A 21,336-nucleotide genomic window follows, 5' to 3' on the forward strand; every position below is an offset into this window, starting at 1 on the left:
GTATCGTCAATGGTTACATTTAAATGACAGTTAGCATTGATATAGGAAGCATGCAATTGTCCATCAGGTTGGTCTTGCTGGTGACAGAGTTCAGAGATCCTGCCCTGGTTGTTTTTTTCTGTCATCAGTCTGGAGGACTTTTCTTGATGTCTGTTCTTTGCTGTTTTGCTCTTGTCAGCGTGCTGAAGATCTGTTGGTCCGCGTCGGATGCGGCCGGCAGTTCGGGTATGAAGTTGCCTTTGGATGGCGGTTGTGCCAATACTCCTCGGTTGATGGGTATGTGCGGTATGGTGTGGAAGGTGCAGTAAGGTGCATTGTTTGGAGTGTGGTTGGCAGTTATGATCTGGGCCGTCAGAGGCATGTTGATGGCCAGTCTTTCTGGAGCTGTTTCTATGTATAGTTCCATAGTGATGAGTACTTGCGCGGTGGTTTTGATGAGATTGTTGGCGGAGTCGAACAGCGGTATCATTTTTATGAACCAGTTGGGTATGGGTGACATCCACTGCTGTTCCATGATGCCCGGAACGCCACACAAAAAACGCTTCTGAGAGAGAACATGAACCAAAGAGGGCAAAAATCGATGAGGACAGCAATTATTTTTATTCCTTACTCTATTCTTTGATTTTTTACATGATGCACAACTCTAATTTATTGTAAAATAATCTAATTGTAACATGTATTTGTTACATGTTTTCAAACATTTTTATGCTTTATAAAACATTTATGTCTGAATATTAGGGGGTTTGGAACGGATTAGGGCAATTACATAGAAAACGCGTTTCAACTTACAAAATGTTCTACTTAAGAAATTTCTTCCAGAACCAGTTAATTTCATAAGTAGAGGTACCACTGTAGTTGAATAAAGTTGAATGACCTTGAAAAAAATCAGAAGGGAAACAAGAAAATAGTAAGTAAGGAAACAATAAAAGAAGGAAGACAGGGAAAAAAAAGAAGGAAAACAAAGAATGATGGAATCAAAGGAAGGGAGGAAGCAAAGAACCAAGATAGCAAGGAAAACAAGCAAGAAAGAAAAAGTAAGACTACAAAATAGTAGGAAGGAAAGGATGAGGCAAAGAAATTAGGAAGGACACCAGGAAGCAAGGAAGAAAGGAAACAGGGAATCACAGGAAGGAAGGAACCTGGGGATGAGAAATCAGGGTGTCCCAATATTTTTGAACAAAATGGCCGCTTCATTAGGGATACCTGGGGATAAAAAATCGGGGTGTCCCAATACTTCTGAGTAACATGGCCGCTTCATTAGGGACACCTGGGGATGAAAATTCTGGGTGTTCCAATACTTTTGAACAACATGGCCACTTCACTAGAGAAACCTGGGGATAAAAATTCTGGGTGTCCCAATACTTTTGAACAACATGGCCGCTTCATTAGGGACACCTGGGGATGGAAATTCTGGGTGTACCAATATTTTTGAACAACATGGCCGCTCCATTAGGGACACCTGGCGATGAAAATTCTGGGTGTCCCAATACTTTTGAACAACATGGCCGCTTCATTAGGGACACCTGGGGATGAAAATTTTGGGTGTCCCAATACTTTTGAACATGGCCGCTTCATTAGGGACACGTGGGGATGAAAATTCTGGGTGTCCCAATACTTTTGAACAACATGGCCACTTCATTACGGACACCTGGGGATGACAATTCTGGGTGTCCCAATACATTTGAACAATATGACCACTTCATTAGGGATACCTGGGGATGAAAAATCGAAGTGTCCCAATACTTTTGAACAACATGGCCGCTTCATTAGGGACACCTGGGGATGACAATTCTGGGTGTTACAATACTTTTGAATAATATGGCCGCCGCACTGGGGAGACCTCGAGGTGAGTATCCCCAGTCTAGCTAATGTCCCTGCCCAAGATGGCCGCCGCACTGGGGATACCTCCGGCTGAGCATTTCCAGTTTAGCTAATGTCCCTGCCCAAGATGGCCGCCGCACAGGGGACACCTCGGGGTGAGTATCCCCAGTTTGGCTAATGTCCCTGCCCAAGATGGCTGCCGCACTGGGGAGACCTCGGGCTGAGTATCATCAGTCTAGCTAATGTTCCCGGCCCAAGATGGCCGCCGCACTGGGGAGACCAAGGTGCAATAACACTGGTCCGCTGGAAATGAATGGTGAGATTGTGTGTACATGTGAAAAGTTGAATGTTCCAATGGAAATTAATGGTTAATAGTGGAATTTCTGTGGGTGTTTATGGGTGAATGAATTGAAAGTGTGGGAAGTAGGAATTTTGGTGTGTTGAAAAGTTAAATGTGAGGTGAATGAGTTGAATGACTTGAATTTGTGGAAATTTGAATGGTGTAAATGTAAAAAGTTGAATGTGCCAATGGAAATGAATGGTGAATAGTACAATTTTTTTTGGAGTTTTTTAAGGGTGAGTGAGTTGAATACGTGGGAAATAGGAATTTGGGGTGTGTTGAAAAGCTTTACCATTATGAGTTGAATGAGATGAATGTTGTGAATTTCAAATTGGAATGTGTAAATGTGAATTGTTGAATATGGCAGTAAGGATGAATGGTGGAATTTTGTGTTTTTTTTACAGGTGAATAAGTTTAATTTTTGGGAAGTAGCAATTGTGGGTGTGTTGAAAAGCTTTATCAATGTGAGTTGAATGAGTTGAATCTTGCGAATTTGATATCGGAATGGTGTAAAAGTGAAATGTTGAATGTGCCATTGGAAATTAATGGGTTTTTTTGGGGGGTGAAAAATGTGAAATTGTGAAAAAATTTTAAATTGGTGAAACAGGAAAAAAATACTACCCAAGAAGGCATGAATATTCTGAATGTTTTGAAACTTGAATGAAGTGAATCGGGTGGAAAATGTGGAAGGAGATGCACGCCAAAAAAGTGGGAGGAATAAGGCGGAATAATAATAATAAAGAATCCGAATAACATATGTGTGAAGGCCTTCGCCTTCACACAATAAGTTTAAAGTGTAGGAATAACATATGTGTGAAGGCCTTTGCGTTCACACAATAATAAGTTTAAAGTGTAGGAATAACATGTGTGAAGGCGAATAATAAGTTTAAAGTGTAGGAAGAATTTCACCTTCACACAATTAAGTTTACCACATTTTAATTATGTGTAACAGATGTCCATGTTCAAATTAAGTAAATCCAAAGGATCTTTTTTTTTCAATGCATACCATTTTAAACTGCAGAAAATTGCTAATCAATCTAATATTCACATTAACAATATTTATCACTTTTAATGCGATGATGTTCATCTTGACTTCTTATTTGTTAAGTAGGTTTGGGGTTTCATTTTTTCCAAAAATGATCTTCTCATTCTAGTGAAGAGAAAACTCTCTTACCTTGTTGACAGTTTCGGCTGTCACTGCAGCCTTCCTCGGAGCTGTTGCTGCTTCCTTGTGATGTGTCAGCAAGATAAGAGAGTTATCTCTTCACTAGAATAGGATCATTGTCTGAAAAAAGGAAACCCCCAAATGTATTTATCAGTTTTGTTAAATTTCATTCTAAAACTATCATTATTATTATTATTATTATTGTTATTATTATTATTATTAATATTTTATTACTTTTTGTAAGTGTTTGTATAATCACAGACACAGGAGAGTACCATAAAAGAATCTTGCCTAGGGCACCACATTTGCTCAGATCAGCCCTGGTCATGTGGAACAGATGCGCACCCACCCCTTTGAATGGGAACATCCTTTTATGTAACTGTCCAGTAGCGCTGTTTTCTTAGCAGTATTAAAGTCAACTGAAATTCAAATGTTGCGTTTAAGGTGCAGTAAAATAGTGTTATAATATTTATAAATAGTTCTGAATATTTTTATACAACGTAACTTTATTTCATTGTTGATCAGCGTAGTTCGCAGAGGGAAGTGACGTCATCTAACCGGAAGACGCGTACGCGGAAGCAGAAAGTTAAGCAAAAGATTGTCAACAAGAGAAACGTGATGGTAGTTAAAGAAATCAAGCACAATTCACATGCATCTTATGCCTTTGGTAGTATCGTGGGTATGTACAAGTTTAAGTTGTTAATTAATGCACAATTCTGTGACGCTTTTAGTTGAAAAGATGTTTAGAAAAACGTTACGATATAAGCTAGCACTCGCGCTAGCGTTAGCACAACAGTTTATCGCTATACCGGCTGAGGTAATGTTGGAGTTATTTGTTAAATTGTATATGTGAAGTGATCCATACAGACCAAATTTAAATTGTTTTATTGTAATAGCTGTACATTGTGTGAAGTGAGAGTAATGTTGCCTCGTACTTTATGTTACAGTTTCACCTTTTTCTACGCCATTAAACCTGTGGACTCAAGTACCGTCTTCAGAGTCTTGGTGTGTAGAGAAGGAGTTTAGCTGACTGTCCAAACAAGGCTTTGACAGTACAAGCGATGTTCAGGCTTTTCCTGTCCCTGACTTACCCTGTTGTCTTAAGATCAGACAAAGGGTGGTGCCAGGAATGATGCAGTGCTGGGCAGTCCGTCCCTGGGCCGGACGGTCGGACCCTCCAGCCCGGCCGGATGCCCATTTTTGGGGCGGATGTGGTGGGGGGTGACAAATTTTTAAAAATGGCTGGACTAAGCAGTGGATTTTAGTCCGGCCCACTAATCGGCCCTCATGATGGATGATAGATCAGTGGATAGATAGACAGACATCCAGACAGACAGCTTAATCATTGGCTGCCACCTTGCGACGTCACTTCTTGGTGACACACAGTAAAAGACCCATAACTCCCAGACGACTGTTCGAACTTCCTTCTTCTTCCTTCTTCGGCAGTGCAGCAAATAAATACCAAAATAAATACACATTAATCAACCACAAAATTAGTTTTGTAAGCTTAAAATAGAGTTTAACTTAGTTATAGTTTTTTTAAACACATTATTTCACTTCATTAATGAAAATATTTGTCAAATGATAGTTTTTGTTATTTATTGTTATTACAGATGCTTTGTGTGTCTATGCGTGCTTGTTCTGCTGCTCCGTGTGATACTAAGTACACTCTTGACACTAACTGGCTGTTGGTGTCACAATGACGCTTTGAGCTCACATTTGCAAACCCCAGCAAAATGGGCCGAGAGGCAAATGTTTTCGCCTCAAATGCTTCATCCATGGCTTGGCACACCCGCCTGACCACCAAACTGAATTAACTATATATGAAAACGCACCATCAGAAACACTCAACTCGAGTTCAGATGACCCACAGCTTGTGAGTGGTGAGCTAGGTGAGTGTAGTGTAGTGTAGTGAGTGTAGTGTAGTGTAGTGAAGTAGACTGGTAAATTCGGCTCAGCTCTTTCTTCACCATGACAGGCCGTTAGAGAGTCTGCATTGCTGCAGATGTTGCACCGATCCGACAGAGCACCCAGTCCATTTTTCCCTCACTAAGATGCTTGAACACCTCTACTTGGGGCAGTATCTCATCCCTGACCTGGATAGAGCACTCCATCAATGTAAGACCAAGAGCACATAACCACGTTTCCACCACTAGAGCCGGGAGCACTGTTGCGTCTTTCTATCCTTAAAGCCTGGAGCGTATACGTCATTTTCTTTTTTTTTATCGAATTCTCTGTCTCTTAACCAATGAAATGCATCAGAACATACACATGACGGTGTCGTGATCCCAAGGAGGATGTTCCAGAATTCGTTTGAGTCATAATGGCGGACGCCGTCGATCGTGGGAGCTCTGAAATGAGTATCAGCAGTGATATAGACCAGTGTTTTTCAAACTGTGTGCCGAGATATTGTCAAGTGTGCCATGGGAAATGATGTAATTTGTGTCCCTGTGCAGTCCAGCACCTGGCAGCGTAATCATGTCTTTGCTACATTGTAGTACTCTTCCATACCAGCAGGTAGCAGCAGCAGGTAGCTAATTGTCTTTGTTTGGAGACAAACAAATTAGTGACGCATGTTTATCTAAACAGGCCCATGTTTCACACTGAGTAAGTATCAATATGGAAAATTATAAAATACTTTTTATAATGTCATTCTTCAAAGTTATTATTATGCTTATATAAACAACACTTAATATTGTTTAAATAAGCTTTTTTCTTCACTATTTCAGATGGTGGTGTGCCATGGGATTTTTTTTCAATGAAATAAATGTGCCTTGACTCAAAAAAGTTTGAACACTGATGTAGACGACACGCTTGTAGAACCAGTCAAACGTGATATATGGTTAAGATATATGTTTGCAGACAATGACAATATCGACGAGAAAAGAGGATGGTAATTACCACTTGATTTCTAAAATCAAAAATAGTGCTTCTCTTGCACTGACACTTTATTTTTACTTCTTTGATTGAAACGGTAAAGATGAATAAACTCTGGACTGTGTGAAAGCCACGTCTAAGCTCTCAAACTCTTTCGGAATTATGTTTCCAAATCTGCTATAGGGGGTAAGATATTAGTTATTTTGTAGGTGTGGAATTTCTGTGAAAACTTCAGGTTCTCAAGGGTAATTCCAAAGACGACCTTAGGTTTTGGGGAGGTTTTGAGCCAGGCGCTTTAGGCTTTAATGAGTTAAAGTGCGTATACACTACCCAGTTATATCAAGGCAGAGCATGCGCAGACTGGATGCAGCCTGGATGCAGCCTGGATGCAGCCTGGCTATTATGATTGAACTGTTTACATTACGCTTGTTCAGACTGGCAAAAAGAATATACCACCCCTGTGAATAAGAATGAAACTTAATTCAGATTCCGACTTTATTCTGATTGGGGTGTTTATATGGAGCATTTTCATTCCGATTGGTCATCCAGACTTTCTAATCGGAATACATGGCTCCATGTAAATCCGGCTACTATAATGATGGCGTGAATTATAGATTTGTATTCATTTGTTTTTATTTGATTAGATGTGGTGTGTTATTATTTGCTCGCGTGTGGCATGTGACCTGATTAACTCTCACTTTCTTTGCACCGGCTCCAATCAATGTGTTCAGTCATGAGCACAGTATTCTGATTAAAATACTTCAATATGATTGATTGAAAACACATTGCAAAAACACATGCTCGTTCAAAGAAGCCTGACACAGTGTCACTAATGGCACCCTGAATTTCCACATTTTACATTACAGCCTCATTTTAAAATTTAATTAACTTGAATTTCATTCATTTTTCCCTCAAAATTGTACACACAACAACCCAGAACAACAATGTGAAAAATGAAATCTTCCGAGAGATGGACGCCTGTCTAAACTGGGCAATCAAGGGAGAAGGGCCTTAGTCAGGAAGGTGACCAAGAACCAGCTGTGGAGACAGAAAAACCTTGCAGAAGGACAACCATCTCTGCAGCACTCCACAAATCAGGCCTGTGTCATACAGTGGCCAGATGGAGGTCACTCCTTAGTAAACGGTTCACGGCCCACCTGTAGTTTGCAAAGGCACCCGGAGGACTCTCAGGCCATGACAAAAAACAATTCTCTGGTCTGATGAGACAAAGGTTGAAGTTTGCAAGACGTCATGGTTGGAGGAAACCAGGCACCGCTCATTACCTGACCAATGCCATCTCAACAATGAAGGATGGTGGTGGCAGCATCAACCAGTGGAGGGTTTTCATCGGTTGACAATGGGAAACTAGTCAGGATTCAGGGAAAGATGAAGAGTGAGACTGAGATCTAACTAAGACCTTAGGGATGGCCAAGCTGACTGGTCCCAAGAATGTTGACGGCAGAGCAGAAACTCAACAGGATGGACATTTTACAGACTTTTACAGACAGTTTAAAGGCTGATCCTGAGAACTTTCAAAACAGATCGGCAACTCACGCTCAAACATGGGTTCACTAATTAGAACCTTAGTCGAATTTTCAAAGCAAGCAATGGATACAGTTTGATTTTCCACCCCCAAATAAGGTCAAGCCGACAGCATCTGTTGGCAAGAACATGGCTGCGGTGTTTTGGGATTCTGAACTCGTAATTATGATAGACTATCGGGAAAAGGAAAAAAGTAATAGCGGATAGCACTACGTTTCAGAATTAACACTATTGAGGGACAGAATCATAGAAGAAAGCTGAGGGCAGTTGTGCTCTTGCTTCAGGTCAACATGCCTGTACACACTGCTCAAGTGGCAGTTGCAGAAGCAGCCAGATTTATTACCCCACCGGTTGACAATGGGAAACTAGTCAGCATTCAGGGAAAGATGAATTTGAATTATTACCCCACCCCCTTACTCTCCAAAGTTATCTCCTTCTGACTTCTACCTGTTTCTTAAACTGAAATCACACCTATGTGTTCACCATTTTGATACAATGAAAAGATCATATGTGCAGTGGAGGAGTTTTTAGGGAATCAGGATGCGACAGATACGTGTCCGTCTAATGCGGACAATAGAGAATGTGGATCCCAGAAATGCAGAACAAGACAAAAACCGTAGAATACAAAAATCTTTAATTCCAAATGCAAATGACCGAGAAAGTAGGAACAGAAGTCACTGGCGAAAACAAAGCCAGGAAATATCAAATTGGAACATCAAGTGCTTGCAAATGGCAAGGAAGAATAGATTAACCAAAAAATATAAACGAGATAGCAAATCCCAATTGCATGGAAAATAAAGCTCTCAGTCAAAATGACGAGGAAAAAAAATATAAAGGGCGAGAGATCTAGAAAAATTAGCTTGGGCTGTGAGGCGAACAAGGTCAACCATCCAACAAGAAGTGATGGAGAAAAGAGTCCTTTTAAACCTTGCTGATTATGATCAGCCACAGGTACACAACTGAAGGGAAGCCCCCCATTCTAGCTGGGCGAGAGAGAGATAGAGTAAAAACACAACAGGGCAAAACCATGACAGTACACCCCCCTTAAAGGACACCTCGCGGCGGACCACCCGGTTTTGAGGGATGAGCATGAAAGTCACGGACGAGCGAGGGATCTAAGATCCAAGAGCCGGGGATCCACTGATGTTCCTCTGGGCTGTAGCCCTGCCACTCGACCAGGTATTGCAAGTCCCTGCGCCTTGAGTCCATGATCTCCTTCACAGTGTAGGAGGCGGCGGATAAATAGGGGGCGGTGCTACTTACCTACAAAATACTGCATGGCTTAGCACCACCTATCTCGTCGATTTAGTGATACCCTATGTTCTGATCCGAAGCCTTCGGTCACAAAATGCCGGCCTTTTAGTGATCCCAAGAGCCAAAAAGAAGTTCACAGGCTCCAGAGCGTTTTCTATTCGGGCACCGATGCTTTGGAATGCCCTACCCGTGGATATTAGATGCACTACCTCAGTAGAAATGTTTAAAACACGACTTAAGACTTATTTGTACGATTCTGCATTTAGTTGAACTGTTTGTTTTGGCCTCTTTACTGCCGCTTCTATTCTTTTTCTGCCCCCTTTTCCCAGGCTTGGGAACTAGGTGATGACGACCGAATTGGAGGTTGCTGTTTCGATCCAACAGCAACTGACTGCTACAAGATTGGAGGCTGACCACATTTTCGGAGGCGCTGTTATGGAGATTTCTACATTGACCATTGGGCCCCTGCTCACTTCATCGATGTCATCTTCCTGCAGCACTTCATTTGATGAACTTTCACATCACTTTAACAAACACTGTATAGTACTATAATGTGTGTTCAATGTTTCCCATTCGGCATCCATTGCAGCCTGATCATCTTGGAAGGGGGATTCCCCCATCTGTGGTCCTTTCTCAAGGTTTCTCACTTTTCCCCAGATGGTTTTTTTTTAGTTTTTCCTTGGCCCCCTGGGGGTTAAGATCAGGGGATGTCGTGTATATGATCTGGTGCATATGTGAAGCCCTTTGAGACATTCCTGTGATTAAGGGCTATATAAATAAATTTGACTTGGCTTGACTTGGCAGAGGACTGTCCCCCACAGGCTTGACCAAGGAGATGTGGAAGACAGGGTGGACCTTAAGTTTAAGGGGCAAGCGGAGCCTGACTGCGACAGGATTGACGATCGCTTCCACCTCAAATGTCCCAATAAGCTTGGGCCCAAGCTTACGGGAAGTCCCGGCCAGGGTTCAGGTCCCGTGTGGACAGCCATACTTGCTAATCAGGAAGGTATGCGGGCACGGCATGTCGGCGACAGTCGGCAATCAGTTTATTACGCTCTGCTGTTCGGGACTGAGCCACCCGTGTTGCCCACCAGACACGTTGAGCCCGCCTCAAATGGTACTGGACAGACGGTAGTGAGACTTGGCTTTCCTGTGAGGGAAACAGAGGATCCTGAAAACCGTACGCCTTTTCAAACGGCAACCTGGCAGTAGGTGAGGACACCAGAGTGTTTTGAGTATACTCCACCCAATGCAGGTTGATGCAGACAAACAAATTGGAGAGCGATCTCCCAGTCCTGGTTGCACGCTCACTCTGGCCGTTTGTCTGGGGATGATACCCCAATGATAGGCTCGCAGTGGCTCCTATGGCATGGCAAAACTTTTTCCAGATCTTGGGCACAAACTAGGGACCACGATCAGACACAATGTCTGTGGGTATTACATGGAGACGAACCACATGGTTGATCAACAATTTGGCTGTTTCGAGGGAAGAAGGTAGCTTGGCCAGAGCCACGAAATGGGCGAGCTTGGAGAACCGATCCACCACTGTGAGGATCACGGACTTGACGTGAGAAAGTCCAGAGCTATGTGAGACCAAGTGCGTGATGAGGCTGGCAAGGGGCGAAGTAGGTCCGCCGATGGTTGCCGCGAGGACTTTCCACAGGCGCATGCTGAACACGCACCAACAAAATCTGTGACGTCCTTCTTCAAATCCGGCCACCAGAACCTTTGCGTGATCACAGCCATTGTGCGGTTAATGCCCAGGTGGCACGCTACCTTGGACGTATCTCCCCAAATTAATTTCCTCCTCAGGAGGGTTAGGGTTAGGTGTGTTTTCAGGCACAGCGGACTTAAGGCAATGAGCATGACAAAACAAGATCCCATTTTCTATAGCTGGACGACCCCGGTTGATGTCCAGGTTGTGCATCTTGAGCCACAAGATGGCTGTAACTAACCCTAACCCTAACCCCCTAACCCTAACCCAGCCCTAATACAATAGGTGCCGCACGAGACGGTATGACAAAGAACTGTCTTGTTTCGGCATAGTTACCAGAAAGATGGAGTAAAAAGGGCCTCATGACAGATTTGATTTCTTCTAGGAGGCGCCCATCAAGATCGGTAACCCGCTTTACCTCGCTTAGCTCTTCGTCGAGCAGCCCAAGGTTTCTACTATGTGAAGCTCAATGAAACAACCATCTGCCCCAGAATCAATAATCACAGTAACCGTTACATGGTTACCCGGCATACACACTTCGCCCAAAAGATCGAGTCTTTTAGAGTCTGTTGAGGAACTGGAAATTTGTCAGATTGAGGCCGCTGTATGGTCAGTAAAACCAACGTGGGAAGGCTTACGGGAGAAAGGTCGGGTTGGACACATCGCCACTCGGTGTCCCATCTGTCCGCGATAGAAGCAGGCCCTGGACAGTACGCGTTGCCTCCCCTGCTTGGGGTCGGCCTTCCACCGACAAGCTGTATGGGCTCCTCCTGCGTCGATCTGGATGACTCAGAAGGTGGATGGCTTCCCGGTGCAGATCCTGACTCATCTTGAGGAACCCGGGGTGGTCGGAAGCTTCCGAAACCAGAGCGATGACCCTCGTAGATACGTTCCCGACGATGGTCTCTTAGCCGGTTGTGCAAGCAAATAGAAAGGGCAATTAGTTCCTCCAGGTTAGTGGTGTCATCTCCTGCGGCCAGTTCGTCTTTAAGAGATTAACTAAATCCATGACGGAATATGCTACAAAGTGCGCAATCATCGAACCCACTCTCGGTCGCAAGAATGCGGAAGTTGATGAAATAATAGGCAGCTGATAGGTTGCCTCGAACGCAATCTAACAACCGACCTCCGGCCTCCCTTCCCTGTACCGCGTGGGGAAACACTATGTGAAACTGTTTGACAAAATTGGGGAGGGAAGACCGGAGCTCGGATTTGGTGTTGCTTACCGCCACAGCCCACGCAGCAGCTTGACCAGACAGAAGACTCATGAGAAATGCCACCCGAGAGCTCTCGGTGGCGTAGGTAAATGGCTGCTGATCAAAGATGAGGAAACATTGATGGAGGAAGAACCCACACAAACCCTCATACCGTGTAGGGTGGGGCAAATTGGGTTACCGACATCGGTACGTTTCAGGAGGCAACGAACCTGGTGTAGCTTGGAAATCCGAGGGAGGCGATGTCGCGCTGCTCTAGCTAGGCACTAAGACTGTCCCACCACTGGGCCAACAGAGCAAAACCACAACAGCGACCTTCTGTGATGGGAAATACTGTCTCCATCCCATGAGTATTTCAGATGACGCCTTAAAACTTTCTAAACAACCCTTGTAGGTGTAGGTCAAGCTTGTGGCATCATATTAAAAAAGACAAGGTTGTATATGGCCAAGGGGGCATCAACAAAGTATTGATCAAAGCCTATGAATACTTATGTACATGTCCGTCCATCCATCCATCCATCCATCATCTACCGTTTATCCAGGGCCGGGTTGCGTAGGTAGCAGCTACAGCAGGGAAGCCCAGACTTTCATCTCCCCGGCCACGTCTTCCTACTCTTCCGGAGGGAGGGTAGCAACGTAGATTGACCGGTAAACCGAGAACTTTGCCTTTGGGCTCAGCTCCTTCTTCCCCACGATCCACTTCACAGCAGACACTGCACCGATCCGCCTGTCAATCTCACGCTCCACCCTACCGTCGCTCCTGAGCAAAATCCCAAGATAATTGAACTCCTCCACTTGGGATCTTGTCCCTGACCTGGGTGGACACCCTTTTCCGACTGAGGACCATGGTCTCAGATTTGATGGTGCTGATTTTCATCCCAACTGCTTCACGCCTAGGCTGTGAACTATTCCAGTGAGAGTTGGAGATCACGGCTTGAAGAAGCCATCAGTACCACATCATCGGCAAAAAGCAGAGATCTAATACTGAGGCTACCAAACCAGACCCCCTCAACGCCTCAGCTGCACCTAGAAATTCTGTCCATAAAAGTTAGGAACAGAATCGGTGGCAGCTTTGTTGGAGCCCAACCCTTACTGGAAACAAATCCGATTTACTGCCGGCAATGCGGACCAAACTCTGACATCAGTGGTATAGGGACAGAATATCCCGTATTATGGGGGCCAGTATCCCCTTCACCCAGCGCACACTCCACAAGAATCTAGGGCTGGACGATTATGGAAAAAATAATAATCATGCTCGTAATAGGGAGCTCGGTACCCCATGCTCCCGTAGCACCCCTTACAGAACTCCCAGAGGGACACGGTCAAAAGCCTTCTCCAAGTCCACAAAACACATTTAGACTGATTGGGCGAACTCCCATGCACCCTCGAGGACCCTGTTGAGGGTGTAGAGCTGGTCCACTGTTCCACGGCCGGGACAAAACCCGCATTGCTCCTCCTGAATCAGAGATTTGACCTCCCGTCCGACCATCCTCTACAGCACCCCTCAATAGACCTAACCAAGGAGGCTGAGGAAGGTGATTCCTCAGTAGTTGGAACACACCCTCCGGTCCCCTTTCTTAAAAAGAGGGAAACACCACCCCAGCCAATCTAGAGGCATTGTCCTTGATGTCCATGCGATGTTGTAGAGGCGTGGTATCCATGACAGCCCCGCAACATCCAGAGCCTTTAAGCACTCCAGGCACATCTCATCCACCACCAGGGTGAACCCCAATGTAAAGGCGCTAAACCGGGGGGAAATAAGTATAACCGCACCTACTTGGGGCCTCCCAACCTGGGCAACTCAAGAGTGGAAGAGTGTCCAACCCCTCTCAAGGGAACTGGTGCCTGTCGGTGGAGGCGAGCCCGACTATATCTATTCGGAATTTCTCTGCCTTGCACAACATCTCGGGCTCCTTCTCTGCCAGAGAGGTGACATTCCATGTCCCTAGACCTAATTTCTGTAGCCAGGGATTGGACTGCCAAGGTCCTTGCCTTTGGCCGCCATCCAGCACACAAAGCACCCAACCACTTCGGCCCCTCCCACAGGTGCTGAGCCCATGGGAACGGGTACCCACGTTTTCTCTTCGGGCTGAGCCCGACCGGGCCTCATGGGTGCAGGCCTTTATACGAAGCCTTTATTTTGAAAATGTCAAACCGAAGTTGCATCTTACAGATTCACACCAGGCGCTTGCCAATAAGCCCCACCCGCATCTGGTCAAGGGAAATCGTGGACCAAGGTTTTTTTATCGTCATACGGGGTCGCTGAACGTGCTTTGTCTGGTCCCTCACCTAGCACCTGTTTGCCATTGGTGACCCTTCCAGGGGCATAAAGCACCAGATAACTTAGCTCCTAGGATCATTGGGACACGCAAACCCCTCCACCACGGTAAGGTGACAGCTCAAGGAGGTTTTTTACGTTCATTGGTCAGCAGTAAAAAAGCTGACCGGAGAGGAGGATTGGGCAGTCATGGAGTAAGTACCACGTTTGCGGAGCTCCTCAATCAGATAGGGAAACACCGTACTATATTCATTAGTTATTTGGCAAGCTGACTTTTAAGTTAAGAGGTGTTGACGATATGCCCAAATCTAACAAAAAGTTGGGTTCATGGATTGAAACAACACACTCAGGCGGAGATTTTTTCACCACAAGCGATACAGACAACCGCCATGAAGCTGGGGAGCTACAGGCTAATGGCGCTACTGCTAACCTACAAATGATACGACAAGAAGATAAGATAAGATAAGAAGATAAGAATGCCTTTATTGATCCCACAGTGGGGAAATTTTCGTTGTTACAGTAGCAAAGATATAGGTCACACAGGGGCGGCCGCATAATGTGGCCATTAATGTATAACATTGACGGCAAACATTTAGGATCAAACCTATGTAGATATACGCAGTAACATGTGTATATACACATGTGTATACACACCAACCTACATCTACATAAAAAATATGAGGAACACTCATTTCGGCCTGTACAGAACTAAGAGTTCCAACGTGAAAGCGCTAACACACTCACGGAAATCAGGGACGAAATCAAGACAACTAACATCAGAATAGATGACGTCGAAATGCGTATGTCAAGGACGGAAGAAAGAGTGCAGGGGTTGGAAGAAGCTACGAGGGAGCTGCTAAACTTACATGCTAAACTCGAAGATAACGGGACGAGCGAGACAGGACAATATAAGAATTCATGGTATTGAGGAGGGGGCCGAGACTGACTCTGCATCAATGATCGCGTTTGTTGATCAGTTATTTAAAGAGAAGCTGGAGTTGTCTCCGACCACCGATCTCAAGATTGAGCGGGCACATCGTGCGCTGGGCCCCAAACCTCCCCCCGAGTCTCTCCCAAGGTCTATAATAGTGAAGTTTGCCAGTAGCAAAATGAAGGAGGAGGTCCTGCGGAATGTTTGGCGCAAGAACGGGTTCCTGTATAAAGAGAAGAGGATCTTTGTCGACCACGACTATGCTCCGGAGACCCTGAGGAAGCGCGGGGAATACACGGAGGCGAAGAGGGTGTTGCGGGAGAAGAAGATACGTTTTCAGACTCCAGAGTCCAATCAACTTACCATGCATGTTTTTGGAATGTGGGAGGAAACCGGAGTACCCGGAGAAAACCCACGCAGGCACGGGGAGAACATGCAAACTCCACACAGGGAGGTCGGAGCCGGGATCGAACCCACGACCTCTGAACTGTGAGGCGGACTAGCTAACCAGTCGACCACCGTGCCGCCTATGTGTGTGTATATATATATATATATATATATATATATATATATATATAACTCAGCAACACACAACTCAGCAACACACAAATCCGACCACAACACAGATAACCCAATTCGTTACAATATGCTGTTGAACATTCAAAGATTTCAATGCCTAAAAAGTGTATACAATTTCATAAAAACGTTTTAAAGTTACTGTATATTTTCATTATAAAAAGAGTTTTAAAATAGTTAGCAATAATTGTAACTGTTATTGTATGTATTTTTTTTTATCACAAAAAAAGTATACATGCGCTGTTTTTAACTTGAATACTTAGGTGTGTCATAGGCTATTGCTGCTGAGTGTTTAAAGATTTCATTGTCTTAATAATTTTTCAAAAGTACGAGATCTTTATTGTTAGTGTATTTTTTATTCTGATGTAATTTCTTAGAATATCACCCAAATGGTTTGCTAGTACTTATTTTTTTCTAAAAAATGTACCATTTACTTGTCATCTTTTAAAAAAAACATGTAAAGAAAAAAATCAGTTTTTTTGTACCGAAAATATACCGAACCGTCCATCCATCCATTATCTGTACCGCTTATCCTCACAAGGGTCGCGGGGCATGCTGGAGCCTATCCCAGCTGTCTTTGGGCAGTAGGCGGGGGACACCCTGAATTGGTTGCCAGCCAATCGCAGGGCACACAGAGACAAACATCCGCACTCACAATCACACCTAGGGGCAAATTAGAGTATCCAATCAACTTACCATGCATATTTTTGGAATGTGGGAGGAAACCGGAGTACCCGGAGAAAACCCACGCAGGCACGGGGAGAACATGCAAACTCCACACAGGGAGGCCGGAGCCGGGATTGAACCCCCGACCTCTGAACTGTGAGGCGGACGTGCTAACCAGTTGACCACCGTGCCGCCCTTATACCGAACCGAAGTTTCCCAAAAAAAATGAACCGAATCGAAATGTGATTTAGCGTACCGTTACACCCCCAATGTATATATGTATATATATATATATATATATATATATATATATATATATATATATATATGTATATGTATATGTATATATATGTATATGTATATATATATGTATATGTATATGTATATATATGTATATGTATATGTATATATATATGTATATATATATATATATATATGTATATATATGTATATATATATATATATATATATATATATATATATATGTATATATATATAGATATATATATATGTATATATATATGTATATATATATATGTATATATATATATAGATATATATATATAGATATATATATATGTATATGTATATGTATGTATATATATATGTATGTATATATGTGTGTGTGTATATGTATATGTGTGTGTGTACAAGTATACGTGTGTGTGTGTATGTATATGTATGTGTGTGTGTGTATGTATGTATGAATGTGTATATATAGTTTCTGATCGCGGATTCTTGGACTTGTATATACAAATGGTTTTTTGGAGGGGGTCAATTGATGGAGGGAGACCTGTGTGGAGGCTTTCCCTCCGAGCCAGCAGAAGATCCTGGCTTTCCTGGGGTCACAACTGAGACCTCACAACAGAACGCTTACCCAGAGGTTTTTTTGGAAATTACTGAGTTTGTTTTTCTCAGAACTTATTCTATTATTGTTTTTTTCTTATTTAATATGTTGTTTGAGTTTGAGTAGAAATGGGGTTACTGATGCAATAGGTGTCAGTTATTCTTTAATGGAAAGTCATAAAGTACCACTTAAGTCTGCTTTTTATAAAGTGAAAGATGTCCTTAATCCTATTAAGAGAAAGACAATTCTTGGCAAAATGTCAAAAGATGGGGTAGATATACTATTTCTGCAAGAAACCCATTTAAATGTGTCATCTTCCAAACCGCTTATCCTGTACAGGGTCGCGGGGAGGTGTTGGAGCCTATCCCAGCTGACAATGGGCAAAAGGCAGACCACACCCTGAACTGGTCACCAGCCAGTCGCAGGGGACACACAGACACAGTCACTGAGTGGGAACCGATCCTACACTGCCCGCACACAACTCAGGCGTGTGTACCACTACACCATCAGTGACCCCCATTTAAATGATTCAGAACATTTGAAACTTAGGAGACAGGGATTTAATCAGGTGTTCTCAGCCTCCTACGAAAAGGGATATAGAAGACGGTTATTTCGGCAAAGGTAATATCTGAGCTGGAATAAAGATCCAAGCTTGCCTGATTGCTTGCCCGCTGCCAGTCACTATCTGCCTCCTGAGAGTTGACACGAGTTTAGCGTCGCTAAATTTCCGAAATATAAGCAGTCGGGGTTCGCGTGCTCATTCATGCTCTTCAGCCTGTGTAAGTGGAGAAGCGATCGCCAAGGTATTTTTGATTTTGTGGAGGTGATCATGATGACATCACATTTTATGTCAATAAATCCAAACTATTGTGCAGAACACTTTTATACTTTCACAGGTTGAAGTGGGCAAGAGTAGTAATGTGCATTTGCATTTTGGTGGCGATCGGTCGCCAACAGAATTGACAAAGCGAGCAATATTACCACGCTTGCCTCCCTCCCGTGACGTAGACTGCTGAGACCGAAAAAATATCAAGCCCATCCCCAAAACGGGGCGGGGCAGTTTGTCGTAAATCTAATCACAAAAATAGCCCTTAAATCACTAGAGAGTCTTTTGGGCGGAGCATTTTAGTACAGATGTTAGTTTTACATGCAAACCTTTTATATAAGTGCCAATGTTAAGATCATCCAAGTGTTAGGGATTTGTTATACGTGGTGGTGACTTTAATATGAGACTGAATTTCAAGACAGATTGTTGGAATTTGTTGTAGGTCTGGATTCATACAGATTCAGATCCTTCAAGATGTGTCACAAACATCACTATCGAACAATAGCCCAGTAGCTGATAAAGTGGTAAAGATGATAAAGGAGATGGGCATTTGTGATGTATGGAGAGAGCTCAACCCAACTGCCAGAGATTACAGATCTACAGATTATAGATCTTGCTATATTAGTCTGAAAATGATAATGGGAAGTGTCCCCAACTATGGTGTGGGATACAGGCAAGTTTTGAGAGGGAAAATTATTGTCTTAATTGGCCTTACAAAAGAAGCTCAGATGGGACAAATTGGAAAACCTAGAAAAAGCATTACATCAGTTAGAAAGCCAACATAAAAAAATGCTCAATCGGATGTTGTTCAAGAAATTATAGAAATCAGTCAGATAAAGGAGGTTTGTGATATGGATGTTCAGAAAAAAATGTACTTTCTTAAAACAGAGTTATTATGAGGCAGGTAGCAAAGCGATGAGAAAATTAGCATATAGATTAAGGAAGCAACAAGCAGAGAGGGTGATACATAAAATTAAGAACCCAACGACCAAACAAATGGAACATGACTTTAAAAATATTCAAAGTTGTTTTGAAAGATACTACAAGGATCTCTATTCTCAAATGGTCCTGGAAAGCGGGGGAACACCTGATGCTTTGCTGGCGTCGCTACATCTCCCGACGGTCTCTTGAGACCAGAAAGAAATTATAATGGCTGGGGTGACTATGGGTGAATTACAACAGGCAATCTCTCGACTAAAGCCGAACAAATGCCCGGGCGCAGATGGTTACCCATCAGAGTGGTACAAGACCAGAGGTGGGTAATCCAGGTCCAGAAAGTAAAACCCCTGCCACAGTTTGGCTTTAGCCACAGGTGCTTCTAATCAACTGAGCTTGTTTAGCTGCCGGTTGAGTTGAAGCACCTGTGGCTAAAGCCAAACTGTGGCAGGGTTTTTACTTTCTGAACCTGGATCACCCACCTCTGTGCAAGATTTATAATGACATTTTATTTCCACTATTATTGAGATATTTCAATTGGATCCTAGTGAATGGAGTGATCCCCCCTTCCTGGCGAAAGGCGATCATGGCTCTGATACCAAAGGAGGGGAAAGATAAATCTGATTGTGCTAATTTCCGCTGAATTAGTGTTTTGAACCAAGATTATAAACTCTTTAAATCAATTGTAGCGAGGCGTCTGGAAACTTGGATACTTCCAAACATTATACAGTTGGACCAGACTGGTTTTATCAGGCAAAGGCAGACTTTGGAGAATATCAGAGGAACTTTACACATAATTAATCATATAAAGATACATAATTTAGAGGCTGTATTCTTGGGGTTGGACGCCAGAAAAGGCCTTTGACTCTGTCAATTGGTATTACGAAGGTTTAAATTTAGTGAAAATTTCATGAGAACTATACAGGCGCTATATGATAAACCATTGGCCAGAGTAAGGCTAAATGGTGGTTTAAAGGATTCTTTTGGTGTAGAAAGAGGATGTCATCAGGGTTGCCCTATTTCCCCACTCTTATTTGCCATTTTTTATAGAGCCCCTGAGTCAATGGATAAGGCAGAACGACAAGATAGTGGAAATCACTATTTCCCAGGATGATCATAAATTAGCCCTATTTGCAGATGATATATTAATATATCTGGCAAAACCATCTACTTATTTTCACAAATTGCTTTCGACCCTGAGGGTATACGGAGGATTTTCAGGGTACAAATTTAACAACCACAAATCCCAGATATTGTCATTTAAGTACACTCCTAGCCAATTGATGAGAGAAGAATTCAATGTGAACTGGGATTCGGAGTCAATTAAATATTTAGGCGTGAATATTCCCAAACATTTGGACACAAGTATATCTGAGAATTATTACCCTCTCTTTGCCCGGATTAAGGCTGATTTGAATAGATGGGATCTTGTTCCATTTTTGGGATTATCGCAGAGAGTGGAAACAATTGAAATTAATGTGTTGCCTAGATTATTATATCTATTCCAAACTTTACCGATGGACATACCCAAGGGTACATTTCAAGAGTTGAATAAAATATTATCACGATTCATTTGGCAGGGAAAGATTCCAAGAATTCCATTTAGAACTCTTCAGCTCGCAAAACACAAGGGAAGTCCTTCCGAATATAATGAATTAGTATAGGGCAACTCAGAAAGATTTTGGTTAACATCTGCAATCCATCCTACAGCACAAAGTGGAAAGACATTGAGTGTCGTGTGTCCAGTGATATTCCATTGCAGGCGATCATAGAGAATTCTGGTTTGATTGACTATCTTAAAGGTGTTAATTCTTGAATAAAAAATTCAATCAAGATGTGGCACGGAATTGTAAAGCAAGACAAAGATAAAAGACCATATTTGCTCTTAAAATGGATTGGGTATGATTCAGATTTTTTACCAAATAGAATGGATGCAGCAACAATTGGGTTGGAAAAGGGTCAACAATATATAGCGACCTTTTCGAGCAAGGCGTGCTGAGACAATTCCAAGATCTTAGAAACAAATTTGGACTGAGCAATCAAGATTTTTATTGATTTCTGCAACTGAGACCTTATGTGCAGAGAAATATATCATCGCTGTCATGTGAAAAACACTTATCCCCATTTTTTTTCATTTTCTTATTTTTACATGAATGGTGTTTCCGCATTACAGACATCGCATTAATGTGAAAATTAAAAAAGTTTCCAAAATTGGAGATGAGTGTTTTTCACAGGACAGTGACGATATGTACAGGTTGGGTGCAACAATTAGGTTTGGGCTTAATCAAGATATTCCTACCTAGCTACAAGTCAGCAACATATCAAAAATATATAAGGAGTTGCAGGGTC

This window comes from Filicampus tigris, chromosome 7, assembly GCF_054856515.1.
Source record: "Filicampus tigris isolate MCC_2025a chromosome 7, RoL_Ftig_1.0, whole genome shotgun sequence".
Taxonomy (NCBI): Eukaryota; Metazoa; Chordata; class Actinopteri; order Syngnathiformes; family Syngnathidae; genus Filicampus; species Filicampus tigris.